Genomic DNA, 25623 nt, shown 5'->3' on the forward strand with positions numbered 1-25623 from the left:
CCCACTGGGCCCATGAGCCAGTATCTCCTCCAAACCATATCAGATCCAGCTAACTTGATATCCTCCTAAAGCCCCCTGGTATACCAATGCTGACAATAATCTCCATCTTCAGAAGGCCAACCAATCCTATGCTTCACTGCATGGAGAATTTCTCACCAGCAATCCCCCCTCAGCTATCTCACTGTGTACCCCAGCTTTCAAATCCAGGCTTATATTTCCTTAGTCCTTTTCAGTGCCACTGGTCAACAGGTTGATGGTTCCCATGATTTCCCTTCATCCAATTCATACTTCTGTGTCTTTCCCCTGTTCGTGTAGTACATTCTTACATTACTAGTATCTAATCTAATTCTTACATTACTAGTATCTAAACTAATCCTGCCAGCTAGCTTGGCCTTCCGCTTGTACACAAAGCATTGTTCAATTTACTTTGGGTCATATCCTATCCAGAACGTATTTCCTAAATATTAATCCTTTACCTGCAGGCTCTTTATTTAATACTCATATGGCAAGAAGTCTATTTGCCATATGCTGCTTAATCATTTCAACAGGCCAGGTCATTTGATCTCTGATTGTATTGTTTGTACCTTATTGCATCTATTACTGCCTTACTTCCTAGGTCTCCAAATTTATCATTACCTCCATACTCAAACAACCTTGCTTGCAATAATACTATGTTCTCCTCTTTCTAGTTTGAACAAACTCATACTCTGGCTGTTCTCTGTAAAAAACCTCACTTCCCTTTTCTACCCCAAAGTCTTACCCTCAGCTGCTGATTCTCTATGAACAAGACTTGCCAGATGCTTGTGGAACTTCCAGGCCTATAAAGCCCATCAGACTGGGGTCCTGGCTCCTCACCTCTGACTGAGGGTGCACCTGAACTGCCTTGAAAGTTGACTGCACATAGGACTTTTGCACTCCCCTCATAGCATGTTTACTTATTATCATGCATTTCCAGGGCTTGCCTGCTGCCTATTTAATGAATAAATATAACTAATTTTGCCATAATCCTTTACCCTAAGCTAGCTTGTTCATTCACACATAGCTTTTTCTGAGTCACTCAGTGCTAGAAGGGCAGAAGCTTCCTTCACCTTAGATTTAGGGGAAGACTAAGAAGATTGGTAACTAATGTTATTCCTTCCATCAGACACAAAAGATAGCCTGCCTGGATTCCCAGTGGCACGAATCTCTCCTGATGCCATGGAACTTCTTACTTGTGTTTTTTCATAGTTCCAGCCTCTAAAAATCTCAGAACACATTACAAATGCTTGTGCATTGACTGGAGAGCACCCTTAGAGCATGAGTGGAAACAGTGCATCATAAAGGCTGAAAAGGAATTGCAAGAAGTGAATCAGCACTGGGACTGGGGCTCTGGCTTCCTGCCCTAGTCAGCTGCCCATCTCATCACACAAGTGGACATTAGCCCATTGAAGGCCGACTGATCTTACCCTCAGTCACTCACAGGCTGGTTACTGGGATGCAGGGGTCTGTCCATTCAGGCCATAACCTCATTGCTTGTTGTATTGTCTGTACCTCCTTATCAGACCACAACTAACTCTGGTGTTTGTACACCCCTTGGTTAATATGGAAACATGACCCCACAGTAAAAAGCCCTCTTTATGTTGCCTCTTCAAAGATAGGAGCAAAGCTGTTGTTGGAGGGCAGGGCTGTTTCCTCATCCCCCAGCACAAGCGCTCTGTATGCTATTCCAGGGACTCTAAAAGGTTTCTTTGAACCTTTGGCAGCTGCAAAGGTATGGGAGTTGTACCTCAGTACCTGCAATTTAGATCTAGGGCCAACATTCATTGATTAAATGTACTGCGAACAAAGGCCCAGCAACAAAGGGCCCAATTTATCACAGTGCCAATGCTGAGCTCCGCACAGGGATTGGGAGGGGCCAGGGGCAGTCCCTGTAGGCTGGAACTGCCAAAGACTGACTCAGCTACTAGACTCAGGTTCAAGTAGACTGAGTAGGTGATCTAACTCACAGCCAGCCTCCAATGGCCCAAGGGAACCTGGCCTATACCCCTCCTTTTCTGGGTCACCTCCAGGCCTGCCCTGCCCTGAGGCTGCAAAGACCCAGCCTGCCTTCCAGGAACTCCCACCACATTGCAACATCTAGGGGTGTGGGGGAGTTTTCCAGAGACAATCCTTTTACAGTGGAGCCAGCCAGAAGGAGCCAAAGGATGTATACGGCAAAAGCTTTTAGTGAAACTTGTAAGAAAAAGCCATCAGAGCAGCCACAGCCACAAAGTGCAGAGGCCAGCCCTGCCAGATCAGACTCTGCATCGACTCTTTGTAACTCACTCAGAGGTGTAGCATAGAGACATGATTAGCTGAAGGGGATGGCGAGCAAGGATGCTTGTGTTCTGTGCCCAACTCTGCCGGTAACTCACTGTGTGAGCTTGCCTGTGTTGTATCACCTCTCTGTGCTCCCTTTCCCTTCTGTACAAACTGGGTGGGAAGGGAGGGTGGCATAGTTCTTCAGAGCAGCTATTTGTGCAATATATGCCAGGCTCTTGTAAGCATTGCCCCACACAACATGGGATGACTTAAGTTTGGCATCACCCCAGGGACATCACTGTGCTTTGAGGACAGTCACACTCAGTTCAGAATCCTGGGATAGGGGGCTCTGAGTTGGCATCACTCCTGTGTGAGGTTTTCACCCACTCCGACTGCTCGCCAAGGGCTAGCTAGGTTTCCTCCATAGGCAGCAGAAGGCTAATGGGGCTCAGTGAGCTCAGCAGGAGTGGGAAATGGAGAGGAGCTGTAGCAGGAGAAGGGAGGGGTGCACACGCAGCCAGGATCACAGGCCAGCATGGGGATCACTGGCTGCCCAGCACAGCAGGCAAGTATCAGTCTATTCTGTGAAGGGGAAGGGGAAGGGGCCGGGGGGTGGCAATTGAGGCCCCTGCAGTGAGGTAGGGAGCAGGGCAGAGGCAGGGGCTGGGGTGAATGGGGCCCCAGCTGGGCCGAGCAGTGGTACAATTGGAGCCCGGGCAGCAGCAGCAGCATGCAAAGCCCAGCACACAGCAGCAGCCGCTCCACCCCACACACAAATCGGGGGGGCACATGCCCCCCGGGCATCTGTCAGGGTGCACACAGTGACAGGAGCCCCCTCACGTCCCATCCAGGCTCTGATTGTCCCACCACCTGGCCCAGCTGGGGCCCCATTCACCCCAGCCCCCGCCCCTGCCTCTGCCCCACTCCTTCCCTCACCACTGGGGCCTCAATCTGCCCCTCTCATGGCCCCTTGCCTGCTGGGGGTGGGGGGTGTGCACACGATCTTAGCCCTCCCTCCCCCCCCAATTAATTTTTTCTCCCTCTGCCTATGGGCCTGACATTATCCACCAAAGACTCCTGGTGAGCCCAGCATACCACCTTTGCAGATGAACTGGGGACCATAATTTGAGCTCCTCAACACAAAAGCCCTGAGGAATCAAAGGACAGGACCAGGTGTGTCCAGCTGTGTCTTCATGCCCTCTGCACCAGAGCCTCAACAGCACTCCTTAGCCAAGGACACCACGAAAAGGAAACGTCCAGGGATTGGAGACTCAAAGAGACTTGCATCTGTCTATTCAACATCTAGATCCCATGGAGATCCTCAAATGTCTGCTGGTGGACACGTGCCCAACTACCTGAGCCCACCATGCTGCTTGTCCTCCTAATTTAGGATTCTCAAACTAACTCCATACCAGTCTGAAGGTCCATCTCTGCCAGTCTCTCCTGAGGAAGATGGTGAGAACTTTCTTTCTTCTGTGCTGTAAAAGAAAGGCAAGTCAGTCCTGGTGCCACTGTGACCACTGGGGCACCATAGAACCTTCCTAGGTTAGATGCATCATCAGTGATTCTTTGGACAGAATGACCCAGCAGTACCCATCTTCTCTCCAGGCAGGGATGGCTGTTGGCTCTCAGGGAAATCATCTGCCCTTGATAAGTCTTGGTTTTAGTCCTGCTGGGTAACCGCACACCCTCCGCATCCAGGCTAGCCCAGATGGGGACACCAGTTCGGTCACTGACAACCTGACCGTGGAACAGGCTGTACTGGTTTACATGTACAGAAAGCAAAGCAAAAGAGGCCTGGCCTGACAAGTGTATAAGAAAGGCCTCACCTGTTTTAGGCACCTGAGGAGATAGGAATCTCCCTCTGGTCTGAAGCGGGGGCTCTAGCTAGCTCTCCTACTGGGCACCTGAGGTGGCTTCACCCCAAAGTAGCTGGCATCTACAAATCCCACTCTGAGGTGGCCACCTCTCCCCTTGCATAATATAGAGGGCCCACACACCTCACTGGGGTCTGAGAATTTCACCTGCTGGCACGCAGCCAAAAACTTCAGCACTGCAGTCACTTTGTGGATCTAGCACAAAGACCTGACACTGGATTTAGAACTGCTACCCATGAGCATCCAGCATCCTCCCTGCACCTCCACCTTGCAGTCAGGGTGCTTGCTGGGAGACTGCTGCTTTACAGCCTGCCAGGCCCTTTGTCCCCAGTACACAAGTTAATATTTCATCCAGAGATCCTTGGGAAGTGCAAAGAAAAATCACATTAGCCTTGAAATGCCAAAAGGTGGGGACTGTGTATTCTTTTGCCTGCTCATAATTGCTCCTATTAGATACATAGATATTCTGATAAGGAAACGGCTGGGTAGCAGGCAGAACAGCTAGTTTGGCTGTTTGTGGAAATCAGTGTCATCAGGATATCTATCATTTCCAGGCTTCCCCGAAGTCTGCCTTTATGAGTTCTAATCAAGTTACCTAATCAGCTGCTGGAAATGGTAGATGCAGACAGCCCCAAGTGACCACATTTTCCTAGAATGGGGAAATCTGGTCATTGGAAACATCCTCTCCTGCTCCTGTTTCACTAAAGTCTCTCTTCTCAGCTATGCTAAGTGTCTACGTGGGGTTCAAATAAGATGGATGTGATCAATAATTACATTTCCGTGTTTAATAATTAATTAAAATGTGTACATTTATCTGGCCTCTTGCATTGCCAAAGGTCTCTCCTGAACAGTATGCAGCCTAGTCTGGAGAAGGGAATGTGAAGGAGATAGTAGGCAGTACTAAACTGCAGTCTTTGCTCTTCACCTTACTTGCCACTTGCCCTCTGCAAAGTCATTCTGCTTCTGCCTCAGCGATGACAGAAATGCATACACATCTTTTGGAGTAGTATGTGCATAGTGCTTTGAACACTGAAAACACTAGGTCTATTCCAAGTGTTCTCTCAAAGAAACATATGTACAAGTGATTATACAATAAAGCCCTGCCCTCCTTTACCATGCATCAGCTGCTTCATTATTTCATTGAGGACTAAGCTGCCATGGATCAGCTTTCATTTCCCCCAGGATGGAAGCATGCACATGGGCAGTTATCACAGTCAGTGACACTCAGGAAACTCCTCCTCTGCTTTGTCTTGCAGAAATGTGTTCGTAATCTCATGCCCTCAGCATCCAAATAATACAGCTACTTCAAGGAAGCAACCCAGCAGCTATCTAGAAGTACCCAGCAAAAACCTCAAACCTGATGAAGAATGCCTTGCATTAAAAGCTTGTCTAACTTTATCTCAACCAAGCTGTTGGTCTAACAAAAGATATGATTCACAAACATCCTTGCCTCTCAACCAAATGAAGTATTATAGAAAATTAAGAAACTCATATCCTGTTTATTATTCTGATTCTCCAGCTGCAAATGACTTTTCATTTATAAATTTAAGCTAATTCAAGTAAAAAATAAAAAGTAATAAACAGGAATGAAATAAAAACACGTCTTTGCAAAATTATTGACATGAAGCAATTTCAATTGATCCATTTTTTTCCCTTTTCTTTTTCTTTTTTTTCATTTTTTAGTTCTTGAGAATTTGAGATTCTAGCTTTTTGTTCTGATTTAATCTGAACATTTTTTTTTTTAATCTTGACATTGTTTTCTGGACAGGAAACCCATTTCCCACCCTATTCTGCACTCTGCTTCCCCCAAGCCAACCAGGCAGGAATCTGGCTAGAAAGCTTTTGTAACAGCCCAGTCCTTGTCAAATTGCCCTGAGGCCTCTAATGACCTTTACAGCTATGACCTTCCTATTTTATGCTATGTGAAAGATTGTGTTTCCGGCTGCACCAGTGCCCTCTGGCACCATGAGCTCTGAATTGTGGGGCTGAATTATTAACATGCCTTCACATAAGATAATGAGTCTTAGGTTCAGTCCCTATCTCTGCCACTAGCCTGCTTGGGCCCATCACTTCCCCTTCCTATGTTTAGCATCTTGAGGTTCTCTGATGAAAAGCACCAAATCTAACAGAGCTAGGTATCATCATCATGCTTATTGGAGCATCCTGCCAAAGGCTGACAAGGCCCCGACCCGGTTAACTTACAGGAACTAAGGTGGTTCCATATCAAGGTAGAATATCTTCAGAAAAAACGCAGCTACAAAGTATTGTGTTACAGGTGCTGTAGGAAAATTCAGTTGGAGAGTGAGTTGTTTGATCTCTGCTAACATCACAACCTCCTCCACATGACCATGAATATAATCTAATAGCCATCCTGGAAGTGGGTAATTCCATTTAGAAACTGTCTGTTCAGTCAAACTACTAAGACTTTCTACTGAAGGATGCAGGGCAAAGAATGGAAACCAAACTGGGGCTAGGATAGAAATTATCTTGCAACCTCTACCAGCTGGGGTTTGATTTTGCAATTTGGGAAGGGGGAGGGAGTTGTAGACAAAAGTTTCCATTTTGACACAGCACAAAATCAAAAGTGGGAGCAATGGCTACCCAAGCCAGAAAAGGACTGGCCTGCTAGGAAAGGGACTCACTGAGAACCTGACCCCAGCACATGGCCCTAATTGCTTTTGAAAGGTCTGCTGGAGGTTGTGTTCTTCATGTGACTTCTCAACATTTTCATAAGGCTGCCCTTCTTGGTCACCTGCAAGAGGCTGCAGGGCTGATCTACCAAGCAGAGACCACAGGGCCATGCTCAAATGGTACAGCATTAAGGTTTTATGGCTAAAGCTCTTCCACTTAAGCCCTTGAACAAGCAAAGGTTTCTGGACATTTTCTCCCAGGCCTGTCAAGCTCAGTGATGTGTAACTAACTCCTTCATTGACTGAAGCCCACCCACATTCCTGCTTCCCTCACGTGGTCTTACGTAACGGTCATCTATTTTGTTAATGAGTGGAGCTTGAGAATTTCCATTCCCCAGGGCCCTGGGAAGAATGCACGAGTGCAGCCTCCAGCACTTACGTGCCAAAGTGGGATTTTCCTATGGATTATCTGAGTGCAGTGGAATTTTTTTTTTTGTTATTGTTTCTTGAAATGTTAATAAGTTAAACTGATATTGGAGCAGCACAAAGAGAGAGACCCACAGATGAGTCAGAGGAAACAAGAGCATCATACTGGGCACGTCTATGCATTCATTAATGTGCAGTACTTACTGCACATTTAATTTAGTACTTGCTTAATGAAGTATAACTAATGCGCTGTAACTAGAGTTACTGTGCAGTAGCACCGGCGCACGTGTTTTTAGTGATGCTTACTGCACAGTAGCCTAATACTACTGCACAGCAGCATAGTAGCATGGTTTTTACCCAGCAAGCTACTTCACGGTGTTATTAGGTGACTGTGCACTAAGCATCTCGTGTCAATGCACCCACTGATTCCTACATCTATGAGTCTGGGGGTGTCCAGGTGAGAAAACAAGCTAAGCAGGCTGATCAATACTCAAATGGGAGACTGCTAGGGAAAAGCCAAGGTACAGCAGAAGGCAGAACAGGTTGGTCAGTGAATCTATGGCCTAGTTTGTTGCTAGGGAGTGGTGTGCAAGTCATTTCTTAAGTCACACTCATTCCCTCTCAACCACTACTCAACCAGGGTGCCCAGATGGGCTCAGGGTATTGCCAAATGCTGACATGTTGGTAAACGCACCCATCCCACAGCTACTCAAACTGCTCCAATGGTTGAGCCCTGCCAGTGCCATCACAACAGCTGAAGCTTTCCCCTAGCACAGTAGTTAGGCAAGGCTTTGTAAGAATCAGCTTTTTGGAACGGAAAGAGTCAGAGCCTTAAAAATTCAGCACTTGGTGTTCCTGGAAGATGTACTTTGGAACCAAGGTGTTTGTCAGGTGTGCCAAGGTGCACTTCATAAAGCAGGAGCCAGAACTCTCCTAGACTTGAGGTTAGAGGCTTAGCTGGTGTCAACTGGCATCACTTGATTGGAGTTATACTGATTTATGCCACTGGCCTTTGGCCCACTGAGGGAGGTGGAATTTGGAACCTCCCGGCCGCACAACCAGCAGTTTATAGTGCCATTTAAGGAGGGAGAAAAGCTGCATGAAAAGGAAAGGCAGCTGGGCTCTTCACAATTATTGTTCTGCATGCAATGAGGAGTGAATATTTAACTTCTGGCAGAACATTACCTCTCAGAGAGCGAAGTGGCTGAGTTAATCAGTTTCCTGAATGCATTCAAGTCCCAAGTGCCAGGAGGAGAATAAAAGTCCAAAACCTTGAGGACAGTCAAAGTCTCCCACAGCTTCCAGAGCATTTGCTGGCACCTCTGCTGAGTAGCTAGAAGGAGATTCAAATCACTGTGCTGGACAGGAGGATGATTAACTCTTCCAAGGACACATTTCACAGGATGGCTGTGGAGCAGGGAGAAGGAGCAGCACTGCCCTCATGATCATGACTAATCCAAAAGTATCCCCTAAAGCCTTCATGGCTCAGTTACCGCATATCCCGTTAAGGACTCAGAGAAAGTGATGGCACATCCTGGTGAGGTTCTCTTGATTCCTGACCAAGTCTTTGGGTCATCTGAAGTGGAGACAGATGCTCATGCGACCAGCTGGCACAAAAACAGCACTAAGGCAATTCTGTGCATGGCACTCAGCCTAGCTGGTCATCTTCACCTTTAGTACATTAATGGTCACCTAAAGTAACCGAGATCCTTATGCAGATATTGCTATGACATGCAGATCTCAGCATTTCCAAGGGAAGTAGAACATTCATGCTGGATTCTTGTCATTCAATCACATATTTCACAGCCATGGCTGTGACTTGGTTGCTGTTTTAACCCAGTTTGATTAAACTGTTCACATCTCTATTCATCTTACAGAGCTGGTGTGACTCAGTATCAAATGGCATAAAACAGGAGGGAGCATTGCTACCTCTGTTGGGGGAATTGTTTGTGAGGCATCAGACTCCTTCAGGGAAGAATCTTGGCCCTGTCCATCTGGGAGAAATGGGGCAGGAGTTTGCTTGAGAGCATGCATGTTAGTTTACAATGTCTGTGCCAGCCCACACAGGGAGGTGGTCTTCTCCCTCATAGTACCCATCTGGAGATGCAACGTGCCAGTCCAAGATGAGAGGCACCACTGAAAGGGTGAGTTAGTTTACAAAATCTAAAAAAGGATATCACTTAAGTGACTTTTGGGTATGAGTAATTGTCCAAGGTAAGGCCTGTGTTGGATAATCCCCTTTTGCCAATCATCCTCTCTAATGTACATTACCTTTGGAGTGGCACCAGCTGAATTACAGGAAAGCATGTGATGCTGCACTTAAGCACACTTGATTTATTGAAGAATCTCCACCAATTGCCACTAAGATGCTTCAGCTTGAAACACTGTTTTCCCCAAGTCGTTTCTCACAGCAACAGAAGGAAGGATGTTACTGCACAACTTAACCCCTTGTGCATTTTTCAAGAGTTGATGCCTCATACAGAGCTTTCTAAACTGACTACCATGAAAAGTCTCTGTGTTGTAACTCTTCATCAGTGTAGGTGTGTTTGTTCCTCTCTGCACAGAACCATCCTAGGCAGCACAGCTCAGGCATTGAGCAAAAGTTGTTCCTGAAATAAGCTGAGAGGGGTCAGAGACCCACTCTAATCCGATTAAAATGTTAAATCCATATCACACTGCTACAATGAGATCACATGACTGATCATTGGTGTAGGCTGTTAGGAAGTCTCCTGTGAGAGCAGAAAAGCCAGGCAGAATGGCCAGAATGTTAACCCTTTGAGACTGCCTGGAGCATTCATTTCTAACAGTTCCAAAAGGGCAAATAAGATTTGAATACAGTATTTTCAACATTTTCAGTCAACTTCACTCCCAAATCCATCCCACTGAGCTGCCTAGCTCACCACCTAGGAGTGCTACAGTTGCCTTCACGGCTAATAACAAATTTCTTGCAAAGGCAATAATGCACTGTCTTACTGCAACCTACTATCACGCAGAAAAGGATACGTTACCAACTGTTGAGGCTTTGCCCATACTAGAAAGTTATGGCACAGGCAGAACTATATACCATGGCTCCTCACTTAAACTAGTGATATTGGTACAGAGATGCTACACTGTTATACCTATTCCCATATGGAGAGGAGAATAACTATATCTGTGTGATGTTTTGGGTCTATCAGAAAGAACTGCAGCTTCGGCTGTTTATGTGTAGTCAGTGGCAAAATCTTCCTAGTGTTAAAGCAGATATACATGTAGGGTGGCAGGAAAGGGAATAGGCCATGCCAATATAAAGCACCTTTTACACATTTACACTACTGCTTATCCTAGACTAACTATAAAACCAAGAGATATCCCAGTATAACTTAAGTGCAGATCAGGCCAGCCAGATTATGTCAGCCTACCTCAGATCACAAAGAAACTCTGGGATCTGGTAATCCATCCATCTGTTCAACTAACCCAAGCAGCTTTTGATTTTCAGCTGGACCAGACATGTTTATACTGTGGTCAGTAATTGCCTCACAACTTCCTAGTGACTAGGACCTGCTTAGTCCTAACCAGAGCTGGCCTTAGGAGTGGGCAATGTGGGCACCTGCCCAGGGTGCTATAGTCAGGGGGGCATCAAACACACATGCACAAGCATCCCACACTCACAGCAGTACTCTCCCCCCACCCTACCCCAACCTGCTTTGCCTTGCCCTGCCCTACCCTGCCTAAGAGCAGGGCACATGCAGGCAGGGTGGCACCTGCTCCAATCCATTCGCTCCACACAGCAGCAGCGGTGCCTGCCCACCCACCTGCCTGGCACACCATGATGCTCCACCTCCCTGCCGGACTGTGTCCCTGCCTCTGCCTCTTCCTCTGTCTCTGCCTCCCCTGCAGCAGTGTCACTGACTTGGCAGGGAGAGGTTGCCAAAATACATGTTTGCCCATGGTACTATTTTCCCTAACGCCAGCTCTAGTCCTGGCAGGGACACTTTGCATGATCAGAAGGCAGCAGTATGGGCTAATTGACTTCCTCACACATAATACATAGAGAGGGAGTGCAGAAGGAGGTCACCCACACTAGACAGCAAATAGCTGCCTCACCCAGGTGAGGCCCAGCTCCTGTTTCACTGGGCCTATGCTAGAATCATATAGAAATCGGGCTGGTAAGAATCTCTGGAGGTCACCTAGTCCAGCCCCTGCCTAAGGCAGGATCATCCATATTCAAATCCTTGTCTAACCTGTCACTAAAATGACACAGTTAACCCTGCCACACAGCCACAAGGCATAACACCCTAACCTGCCACAGGTAAAGCAGGGGGACAACAGAGGTCAACATCCTGCTGCTGCAAAGGTTTTTAACAACTAGCATTTCTCAGGAAGCTTTCTCCTAGCAATACAGCTGCACCAGTGACAGCAATGGAGGAGGCACCAATAGAGACACAATCCAGGCACTTTTTACCTCCATGTCGCCAATTCCAAGTTGGATGAGATGGTGTTAAGACCATCTGCAGCTGCAACCATCTTCCCTTCTCTACAGCAGTTCTCTCTTCCTGCCCCGGCACCAGTGCCTTACTAATATCAGTGAACAGCAAGAGGTTTTCTCAGAAACACTAGCATAGGCGGAGGCCTTTGGGACTTCCCACTGCTAACCACAGAGAGGCTCCCCTCCCACTCAAGAGGAAAGCAGAGTGGGGGAGGCATGAGTGACTAGCCCTGAAGATAGAAACTTTTATGAAAAATCCTCATTGGCAAAGACTCATATCTCAGTTCTTTGGTGAGGTCCCCTGATGAAGGGCAGACAAGCCTGCCCATTGTCAGGTTCCAGTGCCCTATTAATGGAGAAGCCTCAAAGGGTAGGGCTATGCAGTCATGACTGAGTGCTTGGCCACAAGCCCAGAGGTAATAAGCCCAGCCCACACCTCCTGCTCTGTTCAAAGAGGGGAGGATGGTTTGGGAGTGCCCCAAGCACTTGAGCATGCCAGGAACCCAGACCTTAAACTAGGGGCACCTCCAGGGCATCCATCTCTGTCTTGATGAGGATAAAACAGGAGCAGTAGACAGGGTTCCCGTCCTGAGCAGCTGGGCCTGGACAGATCCCAGATCACAGTCATGGGGGTCTGGCCACACCTCCTTCATCTGTGCACAGTGAAGTGAGCGCATTATACATGTGCTGCAAAGCCTGAGAGGGTGCAGCCGCAGCCCCTCAGTGTGATCCTGGATGCCAGTGAACTCTGGGAACTCACCAGCATATTAGCACAACTCCTGCTGGACCTCTAGGTGTGCTAGGAGCATTGTGAGCTCACCGCCTGGTTGCCATAGGTCTGCACAGAGTCTCTATTTTCAGCTCCAGAGCCTGCTGCTGTTAGCTCTTCCCCCCTCTTCAGAGGACTCCAGGCAGACTATGCAGAGAGTTCATAGAGCTCACAGCAGATAAGGGGCTCCCAACAGGAGGTGCTCACTGCACAGATGGCAAGAAGTGCTCACTGCACAGATGGCACAGAGCTAATGGGGGCAAAGGGTACTACAGTGCCGCACCCCGCTCTGAATCCACCCCTGCAGCTGGCTACCATGTGCACTTGCTGTGCTGGGCTCCTCAGTGGTATTCTCCCCATCCCTCATTCTTTGTGCCTTCAGCCCTATACTTCTAAGGGTCTCAGGGCACTTCCAAGCCTTTAATTATGCTTCACACTCCCCTCAGGGATGGGAGAGTGTGTCCTTATTCCCTTTCTACAGAAGCAAAGGGGAGAGAAGTGAAGGGTCTGGCTCCAGGTCAAGCAGCAGCCGGGTAAAAGGAAGCCAAAGGTAGAAACAACAAGTCCAAGACCATTGTGCATGTCTTCCCAAAGCCAGGAAACTTACTCAGGGGATCCTGACTCCTTGTCTTTCCATCTTGGCTACTTTCAGGCCACTCACCCCTGTGGTAAGGGCACTCACCCTATCTCTGATCATATTCTCTTGTGCCAAGAGGAGGCAAAAAGCAAGGACTGTTCTGAAGGCTTTTCAGCAACCAGTTATGAACCTCACCTGCCAAAAGACCCCCACAGAGGGAGCTGCGGCCCCTTGCTAGCCTCAGACCCTCAATTATTTTTTTCTAACTCACTGAATACCTCCTGGGGGTGGAGAGCATGTGATACAGACTGGGCTCTCACTCAGCTGCTAATCTGGGAGGACAGAGATTGCATTGTTCAGAGCAGAGATTCAGGCAGCCAACGGTTTGTGGAGAGGTATGTGGTTGGCTGAAGTCCCCTGTAGCCAGAGGAACAAAAAAGGCAACGTGGCCACTGGATGACTGCAAAGGGACAGGTAGAGCTGGAGCATGGCCCAGGAGGGAAGGCTAGGAGTAAGAAGAGACTTCTGTTCCTCTGCTCTGTGACTTGCATGGTCATTGTAGCCTTCCTATGCCCCTGTTTCCCTCCTGGGTGCTAGCAGCCTGTCCTTTATCTTACCCTGAGCATGGAGAGGTGAGGCAAGGCAAGGCAGTCTTAGCTCAAACTGTGCAATCAGAGCCACAGGTTCCATTCATCCCTGGGAAAACTCAGTTTGAGGGATTAGAGTTTGCTGTAATTAAAGCAGGACACCATGAATCAACACAATTCAGTCCATGTCTAGCAGTATGTGCCTTGAGATCATCAGTCATTAGTTATGGTAACAGAAAAAAGGCTGGATAGGATATTAAACTGTCGCAGAGACTTAACTTGGGGGAGAGATTATCCCATATCTGTGGATCTGATTGCACAGTTTGAGCTAAGACTGCCTTGCCTTGCCTCACTTCTCCATGCTCAGGGAAAGATAAAGGACAGGCTGCTAGCACCCAGGGGGGAAACAGAGGCATAGGAAGGCTACAAGGACCATCCAAGTCACAGAGCAGAGAAACAGAAGTCTCTTCTTACTCCTAGCCTTCCCTCCTGGGCCATGCTCCAGCTCTACCTGTCCCTTTGCAGTCATCCAGTGGCCACGTTGCCTTTTTTGTGCTGTGGGGGTTCTTACACCTCCTCCAGTGCTTCTGAGCACTTCTGAAGAAAGGAGCCCCAGTGAGGTGGACCTTCGCCAGCCTGACACTTTCTAGAAGGCAGAACAATAGTTACTTTCTTGGTAAAAATGCCAGGACTAAGGTTTTTGGTTTTTTTAAGCACAGGACTGAGCTGTGAGCAGGTAAAAACTAGCATGCACCTGTCTTTGAGAGGCAGTCTTGCTGAACAGGCTTTTTGCCACCTGCCTCAGGCCTAGCAGATGGAGTGACGAGTTCTATCTGGAATCAGGGCTCATGCTTGAAGTGATATCTTTTATTAGACCAACAAGACTTTTGCAAAAAAAAAAATCTTTACTTGCAAGCTTTCAGGCACAAACACCCTCCATCAGGCATCAGAGAAAAGACTGTAAAAGTTCTTCTGGGTAGAAATGAAAGTTCATATTTCATAGGACTTCACAGAGGAGTTAGTAGATGAAAAGCTCCTCTGGGCAGGCAGTTCTTAGCTGGTAAGCAGTCTCTCAGCTCTCTTGTGAGGCTCTGTTAGGATGCAAATTACTTTGAACCAAGGCAGGAGCTGTATCTCAGGTTTCAGGTGGTCACAGTTGCTTCGTGCTTGGGAAATTATGAAGATTTCATTTTAAAAATCAGCTAAAATGTGGTATCTTCCATGTGTCAGGTATCCCAGTTGTAGCCTATTGGTCTAGAAGAAAAAGCAATCAGGGCTCATGGTAGAGGTGATAACTTTTATTAGACCAAGAGGATTTTTACAAAAAAAATTCTTTAATTGCAAGCTGAGAGACTCCTCACCAGCTAAGAACTGCCTGCCCAGAGGAGCTTTCCATGTATTGACTTCTCTGTGAAATCCTATGAAATATGAACTTTCATTTCTAGCCAGGAAAACTTTTACAACCTTTTGTCCAATGCCTGATGAAGGGTGTTTGTGTCTGAAAGCTTGCAATTAAAGATTTTTTTCATAGATTTCATAAATTTCATAGACATTAGGGCTGGAAGGGACCTCATAAGATCATCAGGTCCAGCCCCCCACCTGAGGGGCAGGAAGTCAGCTAGAGTCAAAGGATCCCAGCAAGATAAACATCCAAATGTTTCTTGAAAGAGTCCAGAGTAGGTGCTTACATCACCTCTGGGGGAAGTTTGTTCCAGGCCTTGGGGCCTTAGACAATAAAGAAGTTGTTCCTTATGTCTAGCCTAAAACGGTCTTGAAGGAGTTTGTGATTGTTGGACCTTGTCATCCCCTGGGGTGCTCTGGTGAACAGATGTTCCCCCAGATCCTGATGCACACTCCTTATGTACTTATAGGCTGCCACCATGTCACCCCTGAGCCTGAGCTTCTCCAGGCTGAAGAGTCCCATAGCTTGTAGCCTCTCTTCATAAGGCCTGTTCTCATGCCTTTTAATCATGCATGTGGCTCTCCTCTGGAGTCTTTCAAGCTTCTCCATGTCCTAAATTGTGGAGCCTAGAATTGAATGAAGTACTCCAGCTGTGGCCTCACCAAGGCCGAGTACAGCAGGAGGATGACATCCTGGGTCTTGCTCAAGATGCATTGGTAGATACAAGCCAGAGTTTTGTTTGCTTTGCCACCCGCAGTATTGCATTGGTGGCTCATATTCATCTTGTGGTCAATCATGACCCCCAAGTCTCTTTTGGTTGTGGTGCTAGCCATGCACGTGAGGAAGCTTTGTGACTGATCAGATTTGGCCAAGTGCTCCCAAAAATCTTGTTGGTCTAATAAAAGATATCAGCTCTAGCATGAGCCCTGATTGCTTTTTCCTCTAGGCCAATACAGCTACAACCTGGATACCTGAGTTCTAGCTGGAATACGTGTTGTCATACCCTTCTTCCCTCAAAATTTGTTATGCTGCCTACAGAGAAGCTGCTGCCTCCCAGAAAACTATATAAGGCAGCTGGCTTGGGCAGAGATGTGACTTCACTCACTTTTGTTAGTTTTTCTTGTTTTCCTTCCTGTTTCTTCCACACTGAGGACATTTGCTGGAAAGGATAACACAAGATCATCCTTATCACCTCCTTCTCTTCCAATTATAATATTATTATTAAACGTCAGTGCATGTGCTGCTTCAGAGAGACAATAAGAACATTCCTCCTGTTATTTTGGTGGGTCACTCAGATCAAAGGAAGGGAGAAAGAAGTGGAGTTTCACCTCCTAGGACTGTGCCTGGAGTCAAAAGCTCTTCAAAGCATTCTCCAATGCCAGCTACATAGAGATGGGTGCTGCGGCAGTGTTGGGGACAAGCTGTGTCACATGCTAAGAGGTTCCAAGGAGTGGTGTGGGGACATGGGAAGGTGGTGGTGGTTCGTCACTGATGTAATCATTCTACAGGAAGTGAAATGAGGATTGAAGCAACTTGGCCAAGGTGACATAGGACACAGCAAAGCTGAGAGCAGAACCCAGGAATCCTGATTCATGGTGTCCTGCTTTAATCAGACCAATTCTTTCTCATCCATTAAGCACACAAAATCCATCAAAGCCTACAACTAAGGAAGTGCAATAGTGCCCCCAAACTTTCTGATGCTCCTTAACACCTCCACATATACACCAAGCAGTTCTAAACTGTGGCTTACAGCCATCCTTCTCTCACAGGCTACAGGTTCCAAAATGCAATGCTCTTTTTTGGTCTGAGCTGCTGCCAATCACTGCCTTCTATGAAGGAAGAGATACTCCCAGGCAAGGTGAGGGGGACGTGTAAACCCACCTAAGGTGCTGAACTGTAAGATAGAGGGGAAGGGCAGAGCTAAGGGCAGGTTCTAAAGTATTTCAGGAGCAAGTTGCAGGTCTGTGCTGAACATAGAGGTGAATTTATCAGCCTCTACAACACAGAGCACTAACCACTACATGATCAGTTCAGTGCTTGATGCTGGTTGCACAGCATGCTAGAATTGGTAGCCTTTGTAACCCAACCCCTTGGATTACAACTGAAGGGATGTGGGTTTGTAAGGCCCTGGTAGACAAAGCCTTGGCTGGAATGATCTGTTTGGGGCTGGTCCTGCTTTGAGCAGGGAGTTGAACTAGATGGCCCCCCGAGGACCCTTCCAACCTTCATCTTCTGATTCTAGGAAAACACCCCTTAGGTGGAGCACATAGGCTCACATTCCAGACTCCTTTGCTTTTGCACTTTCAGCCTACAAATTGCAGGGGATATTTGCTCTTAGGGCAAGCTCACTGAATGAGCTGGAGTTGCACAGGGAAGGCTTGGTTCCAGGTCTGTTGCTTGATGGTTGCTTTGCACTGTGAGGACAAATGCAAGCTTCCATTTTGAAGCCTGATCATTATGAGGCCTGCCAAATCCACCCAAGTCGATGGTTTCCCTGTATTGTGAAATGCTCTAATGATGTCCCCCAGGTAACACAATGCCATTTTGTTCAGGAGAGAAAGCCTGAAGCTGGTTAACTCTGCCATCAACAGCAGGTGTCTGGAACGGCAACAAAGAAAGAGCATCAATAATGGAGAAGTGGGGTGAGGGAAGCTAATCAGCTTAATGAAATAAGGCTCAAGGTTAGTGAAGGGCTATTTATAGACTTCTGGTTGAGCCCTGTGCACTCAGACTCTGGATCAGACCAGCTCCTTAACAACAGTAATAATCATTACAGAAAAAAAATAGGAAGGGGGGGTTAAAGCTTGAAAAATTCGCTGCCGGAGGTAAAGCTTTAGAGCCAGAGCTGGCTGGAGTCAGACGTAACTGCATTACAGAGAGATTGAAAGGTTAATAGGAAACCAGCTGACACTGAAAGAGAACAATTAGAGAGGTTAAGGGGCTTAATATTAGATTAATGGCTGCCTGGAGGATCAAATTCAGAGATTCCAGGAAAATGGAGCTGGGTGCAGAAAAAGCTGTTCCACGGAGCCCCACATCTGGTCCTGTCACCCTCTCTGGGGGAGATGGACCGAGGTAACTCCAGTGGTCTTCCCCGAGCTCTTTTCCCCCAGTCCCTCAATCTTTTTTCTTTGCTGGTCTCCATTGCTGCCCCTCCCAAACACACATACCTTCCTCATCTTTTCTTTCTTTGGTCTCCTGACAGTCCTTGTCATGCAAAGATCTCAGGACACAGCTCTCCTAGGTGAGCTAGTGTCACCATGCCCTCATTACACATGGGTAAACTGAGACATGGGCAGCTGAAGTGACTTGACCAAGGTCACACACTAAGTCACTGGTAGAGTAAGGTCTCATCTACCAGCCCCTGGCCCACTCCACCTCCCTTTCCCTGTATCCCTGTAGGGATACTGTGTCTTTCTACAGTCTCAGACACTGCAATTTTCCACAGCCATTGACAACACCTTTAGCAGGGCCTTGCTGAAATTGGAGCTATTCACATTCTGTGGCTTGGCAATGGCCGAGACATGAAGAAGATGAGGCATTGAAACAGGGCTTGCACACAGGCAGCCTTCATCTGAGGAGGGACTTTTCATATGGCTCCAAGGTTTTGCTGGGATCTTCTCTGAGACACATGCCAGCCTGTTTGCTCTGGCAAATCTCTGGTAGACTTTTGACAGCTCATTAGCCCAAGCAGTAAGGAGCAGGCTCTCACTTTGTGAGATACCCCTGACCTCTCCGACACTGTCAGGACACAAATGACTGGCATTTTGTAGAACAACATTAGGTTGGAGTTTTTCTAATCTCAAAACTGTTTCAGACTCTGCTCAATTCCTGGGGCCAAGCAAAGATCTGACTTAGTCAGCTCACGCTCAACAATTCCTTTCTAAATCAAAGTAACAAATAGCTCCTGGCCTCTGCTCAGCTAGCAGTGCCTCAGAAATCAGGACCTCTCTCACTTTGAACCCCTTCTGGATGCAGTGCCCAGGACCAAACGAAGAGGAGCCAAGTAAGAGGGCTTTTTTTGGTGGATGAATACGCTGGCGCCAGGGTATACCCTGGCTGTGGTCAGTACAACTGCATACAAAATCCTGAAGTAGCACACATGCTTTGCTCCTTTCCTACCTTCTGCAGGGCATTAGCCCTGCACATCTGTGCACAGCACATCCCCACCAGTCACACCCCCGGCTTGTTCATCTGCACTTCCTCAACAGGGAGCAAAGGTGAGCTTCTGTGGAAGTCTTGTCCTGCCGCAGGTCTCAGGTGTTTTTTTCCCCTCTCTCTCTCTCTACACATGCGCGCACACACACACACACACACTCCCCCCACCACCACCTTTGGGTCTTCTCAGCCTGCAAGGGGGCACCTCAGGATTTGATCCATAGAGGAGTGAACATTTGAACAGCTCAAAGTAGGAGTGCCTCCCCCTAGAGACACACTTCAAGCCTCCCCGCCTAAGGCACCCATCTGTTCCCAGCTCAGGCTCAGATTTGACACTGAACCCAGCCTCTGTAGGGACAAGACTTGGAGACCTCAGCAGGGGGCTGTGGGAACACCCAGTTTAACTCACCCTGACAGCTCTGTGCCCCACTAACAGGTCTCAGAGCCTTGCTTCCTGGCATGCTGGTCAGCTGTCTTGCACCACCAGCACGGCCTCCCTGTCCCTCAGAACAGCTTATCGCACAGTAATCAGCGCTCCTCCCTCCTCCCCTCTCTACCTCCCACACAGAGACTCTTGAGGAACAACCTGAAGTTCTTCCCTCGCTCACCTCCCGCACTGTACTTGAGACTCTCTCAGGCTAGTCCCATTCCTCTCATGCACTAGGAAAAATTTTGCCCAGGTCCCCAGGGCAACCACTCGTGGCCCCAGACAAGTTCAAGCTGGCTGAATCCATCCCAGCTTTACGCGGCTGTCTGTCGAACAGCCATGCTGACGGAATAGCCTCCGTGCAGAGCAGAGTGCACAGCAGTCCACAGCTCCTCCCGCAGCTGCAAGGGCCAGGCCATGACATGTATGGACAAAAGACTTCCCTCCCTCTCCCCGCCTCCCCACTTAAAATGGCCTGCTCATTATAGCGACATGAGAGCTGTAGGCAGACTGCTGGTTATTACTGTCACATTAGCCAGCATGACATTTAGGCTTCCTATGGGCAGGACTAAATGACTCAGTGTTTAAAACATGAGTAGCTGTTATGCCAGGGATGGGCAATTATTTGGGCCCACGGGCCACATAGGGAGTTTTGGGGAGCTGTCACAGGCTGGGTCAGCACCCCCTCCCCCCACACACAACAGCTCACCAAACCTCCCTATGTGGGCTGGAACAGCAGGTAAGTGGGGGGAAAGAGGGAGACTGATGTGGGTGCCAGCTTCAGCAGGTTCAGCCTCCAGCATGTCCTTCTATCGTGAGAGGCTCAGGCAGATGCCCCGATCCCCAGCAGGAACATGCCAGCTGATGCTGGTGGCCACCCAGTGCTACTTCCAATATGAGGAGCAGAAGCTGATGTAAGCTGCAGGGAAGTGCTGTAAGTGTGGGACAGTTCCTGGGGTGGGGAGAGGAAGAGAAATACAGAAAGACAGAGAGAGGCAGCCCTACCCACGATGAGTGGCGGTGGCCAGTGCTGGACACCAGGCAAAAAGCAGGACCCAGCAGTGGGTGCACTCACCGGTCCCAGAGCCCTCATTCAGTCTATTCCCATAAACATGACGCAGACACGTAATGGTCCCAGAACTATATTTAGACCAGCTTTTAAAGTTCACAAGGTACTGCAAGCCATTTGGATTGAAGATAGCATAGAAGCACAAGCATTAGTCTTTCAATGGAAGGGCCCTCACCAGGAAGTGTATGGTGCTGGCCTGTACCTCCAGAAGCCTTCTGGCATGGAACAATTAACAAATTAATGTGTAAAATGAAACCCATTCCTAGCCCTAGCCACGTGTCACAAAAATCCAATTGATATATATGATATACAAGGATCTGTGCTCAGTCCCCACAGGCACCTTTCTCCTGAACAGCCCACAATACATGCACACCCCATCGCGTTCAAGAAGACTGGTGTTTTTGTGCTTGGTAAAGATATGAAAATAGCACCACTGCTAGGCCCAAAAAAGGTTCCAGCCAGCTGCCTACCTTAGCTCTGGATTCTCACAGGCTACACTCACAAGTGATGATGCAGAAGCAACATCATTGTTGGTGTTAAGGCGACCCCAAGTGGCCAATTTTACCATTGGCATCACATGTCTACAACTGCACACACAGTCCTGGTCCAATGTGTGAGTAAATTCCATTTAACTCACTGGAGAAGTTTCACATACAGCACAGAGTGATTTCTAGTACAGATGAGGTCAGGCCCTGCCTGAAGTCAGCTCTCTGTGGATCCTATATTCCCAAAGGAAGGAGGATTACAATTCAGCATGTTTTTATCAGTTCAATCCACCCAATATTAAATTTTAATCTTGTAATTTTCAGTCAATCATGCTTTTGGGGTGGGGGGAAACACCTGACCCATGACTGTGCTTGGCAATGCAACTCCTTGTGAGTAGCACTGTCCATGGGCAAGTCCAGGATTTCAAAAAAGGGGATGCATCCTGGCTCCCCCCCACACATGCACCAGGGTGGGCAAAGCACACTGCAGGAACAGCAGCAGAGGTCTTTTTTTAAGGCAGGTAGAAATCCCCTTCCCCTCTGTGCTCAGTGGTATATGCCCTCCCTTTCCCTCCCCTACTCTCTTACCCACCCACCACTGACACCCACCCACCACTGACAGTAGGGAGGCTGCAGACCCACTCCTGCCCTGCTCCAGCTGAGCTGCACAAAGAGTCAGGCTTGGCTAGAGGTAGCAGCAGAAGCTATGAGTGGGTTCTCCCACAGTGGGGGATCCCTGTTCCCCCCTCACTGACCATGCCAGGCACCCCCACTGTGACACCCCCCATCCCTCCATGCAAGGGCTCCTGCCTTCTTTCTGCCCTGTCATGCCATGCTGGCACCCTCACACTGCACAGTGTCCCTGAGTCCTGCCAGACACGTTGCTCTGTCCTACTCACAGGGGCAGGGGAGGAAGTGGAAACTGCAGAAGAGAAGGGGAGTCTAGAAACTCTGATAGTAATAACAGCAGCAATAGATGGAGTGGTTGGAGTTGAGCAGTTCCAGACCAGGAATCCAGGGGGCCCTAGGTTAACCAGTTAGACAGCCCTGGGTTATATTATCCAAACTAAGTGAAAACAAAATGAAAAACACTAAGCCATCAGCAATAGTTGCTGGGTTCTGCCCCATTTAGGTGGCTTATGGTATGACACCTCTGTGCCAAAGTCATGTCACCTCTGTGTTAAACTTGACTCAGGAATGTTCTGCAAATGCACCCTGTAAATATACAAAATGCTGATGAAACTGGGAAAACAGTCAGTGAAGAAATGCTAACTATTGTTGCATGTGCTATATGAAAGTATATATACAAAGAACTACAACTCTTGGTTCCAAGATGATACCTTTTCTTAGACAACCAGGAACCAAGAGTTCTATTTTTTTGTGTGTCTTCTTGTCTCAGACCAACACGGCTACCAAGTACATGCCTATATGAAAGTAGGCACATTTCCCCCCACCCTGATACTGAGATATCCAAAAAGATGGGCAAGATTTTCATAAGTGACCACTGATGTTGGATAGCTCTAGTTTTGTTTGCCTGACAAAGGGTTTTATTTAAGATTGAGCACTCAGCATTTTCTGAAAAATAATCAGGCCTCAAATTGAACGCCAAAACTTACGGTGCCCAAAACCTCTACATACTTTTGAAAAGCCTGACCAGTGTTTTAGACACATTAACAGATATGCCAGCCATGGCAGAGGTTGTGCTCTAATCATGGTTGACAAATGTTCACCTGTAAAAGCCATTGCATTTCTAATTTTGTTAATAATGAAATGAAGAATTGCTATGAGAGAAATACTATATGTGAAATGATGGCTCCTCTGATATAAGAAAGGCAGTATCTATGGAATAAGTGAGAAATATAAAAAGCTGGCATCTTATAGGGAGAAAGTCCACAAACAATCACAAGAATGAAAAGACTAAAGCATTAAGCCAACTCTGCTGGGAAGCACTACAACACAGAACAGATCTAAATCGAACTTAGATCTCAACCTAAGGACTTATAGATTCATAGTTTCATAGTTTCACAGATTCATAGAATGTAGGCTGGAAGGGACCTCAGAAGATCATCAGGTCCAGCCCCCCTGCAGGAAAGACAACTGGGGGCAGGTGACCCCAGCAAGGTGAGCATCCAGTCTCCTCTTGAAGATTTCCAGGGTAGGTGATTGCACCACCTCTGGAGGGAGTTTATTCCACAGTCTGGACACCCTGACTGTGAAGAAGTTTTTCCTAATGTTGAGCCTGAAAGGGTCTTCCAGGAGTTTGTGACCATTGCTCCTGGTTTTCCCCCAGGGTGCCCTGGTGAACAGTTGTTTACCAAGCCCCTGATGTACACACCTGAAGTAGCAGTAAGCTGCTACCAAGTCCCCTCTCAGCCTTCTCTTTTTCGGCTGAAGAGTCCCAGGACCCTCAGCCTTTCCTCATATGGCTTGCCATACAAGTTTCTGATCATATGGGTGGCCCTTCTCTGGACTCTCTCAAGCTTGTCCATGTCCTTGTTGAAGTGTGGCACCCAAAACTGGACGCAGTACTCCAGCTGTGGTCTCACCAATGCCGAGTAGAGTGGAAGAATCATTTCCTTGGTTTTGCTGGAGATGCATCAATTGATGCACGCCAGAGTATTATCTGCCCTGCTGGCTACAGCATCGCACTGCTGGCTCACATTCATACCATGGTAAGTTATTACCCCCAGGTCTCTTTCATACATAGTGCTGGTCAGATTGGCGTTGTCAAGCCTGTAGGTGTGTAGGGGTTTGTTTGTCCCCAGGTGGAGCACTTTACATTTCTTGATGAACCTCACCTGGTTCCAATCCTCCCAACTTGCCAGCCTGTCTAGGTCCATCTGTATCTGCAGATGAGGTGAGCGTCTGTGGAGGTCTCCTTCTGCAGGAGCTCTCAGATATTTTTTACTCTCTCTCTCTCTCTCTCTACACACACACACAATCTTCTCAGCCTGCAAGGGGGCATCTCAGGATTTGGTCCATAGAGCAGTGAACATTTAAACAGCTCAAAGTGATCACGCTTCCCCATAACTTGGTGTCATCCACGAACTTCACCAGTGAGCTCTTCACCCCCACATCCAAATCATTGATAAAGATGTTAAAAAGCACTGGACCAAGCACCGACCCCGAGGGACACCACTGGCCACTTCTTGCCAAGATGACACAGATCCTTTCAGTAGAACTCTCTGGGTCCTACCTCGTAGCCAGCTTCGTACCCACTTATCTGTCTCGCAGTTAAACCCACAATCTTCCAATTTTCTCATAAGAACATTGTGGGATACCAAGTCAAAAGCCTTTTGGAAGTCAAGGTATATGATGTCAACCTCCTCTCTCTTATTCAGGTGGTGGGTTACCTGATCATCATAAAAGGAGACGAGGTTGGTAAGGCAAGACCTGCCCATAACGCAGTCATGCTGGCTGTCATTCATCCTACCTTCTGCAAGTCTATCACATATAGACTCCTTGATGATTTTTTCCAGGTTTTTCCCTGAGAAAGAAGTTAGGTTAATTAGTCTATAGTTACCTGAGTCCTCCCTCCTCCCCTTCTTGAAGATGGGCACAACATTGGCCCTCTTTCTGTCCTCAGGGACCTCTCCAGAGCACCATGAGATTTGAAAGAGCTTCACCAGGGGTTCTGCAATGACTTTGGCCAGCTCCTTCAGCACCCTTGGATGAAGTTCATCTGGGCCTGCTGATTTATATCTAATTTTTTTAATTGGTCACATACCAGTTCTACAGCAATAGTAGGAAGGCAGTCATTCCTACCCTGCTCCTTCTGTACCCTATCTGGCATGTTTTTCCCCACAGCCCTGTGAAAGACCAAAGCAAAGTAGTCATTCAGGAGTTCAGTTTTCTCCTGAACACTGGTAACCAGCTGTCCTGAGTTGCTGAGCAGTGGCCCCACACTCCCATTTGTTTTCACCCTGTTCCCTACATACCTAAAGAAGGACTTCTTGTTGTCCTTGATTCCTGTTGCTAATTTTAGCTCAGTAGCCACCTTAGCCCTTCTAATCTGTTCCCTACAAGTGTGGGCCATTGTTGTATGGTCCTCCTTGGGGCATGGCCCAGGCTTCCATTGTTTATACGCCTCTTTCTTCTTTCTTAAGAGGACCATGATTTCCCTGTTTAGCCAAGGGGGCTTCCCAGCCCTTCTGGTACCTTTCCTCCGCATGGGAATGGATTTCCTTTGTGCTTCAGGGATCGTGTCCTTAAGGAACAACCACTCTTCATGTACTCCTTTTGCCTTCAGTCCCTTGTTCCTCAGCACTTCACCTACTAGTGACCTGAGCTTTTGAAATTTGCATTTCTGAAGTCCAAAACTTCAATCCTGCTATCTAGTTTATCTGCCTTGCGATGGACAGTGAATGAGATGGCTTCATGGTCACTGTCACCCAGGCTGCCCTCTATGTTTAAGGCAGTCATCAGGTTGTTTCCTTTGGCCAGGACCAAGTCTAGAAGAGCATTACCTCTG

General features: G+C 47.7%; 1 long non-coding RNA gene across 1 annotated transcript in view; it reads left to right on the top strand.

Annotated features, from left to right (window-relative positions):
* Window positions 1-8889: 8889 nt before the first annotated feature.
* The window catches only part of LOC109304579, a 44524-nt gene continuing 27790 nt past the window's right edge, over window positions 8890-25623 (top strand). Inside the window, exon 1 of the long non-coding RNA XR_002099426.1 lies at window positions 8890-9357. This is a non-coding gene — a long non-coding RNA (uncharacterized LOC109304579). The remainder of the gene's footprint in view (window positions 9358-25623) is intronic.

The sequence above is a fragment of the Gavialis gangeticus genome, unplaced genomic scaffold (assembly GCF_001723915.1).
Source record: "Gavialis gangeticus isolate Ggan-Ray unplaced genomic scaffold, GavGan_comp1, whole genome shotgun sequence".
In the NCBI taxonomy this organism is placed as follows: Eukaryota; Metazoa; Chordata; order Crocodylia; family Gavialidae; genus Gavialis; species Gavialis gangeticus.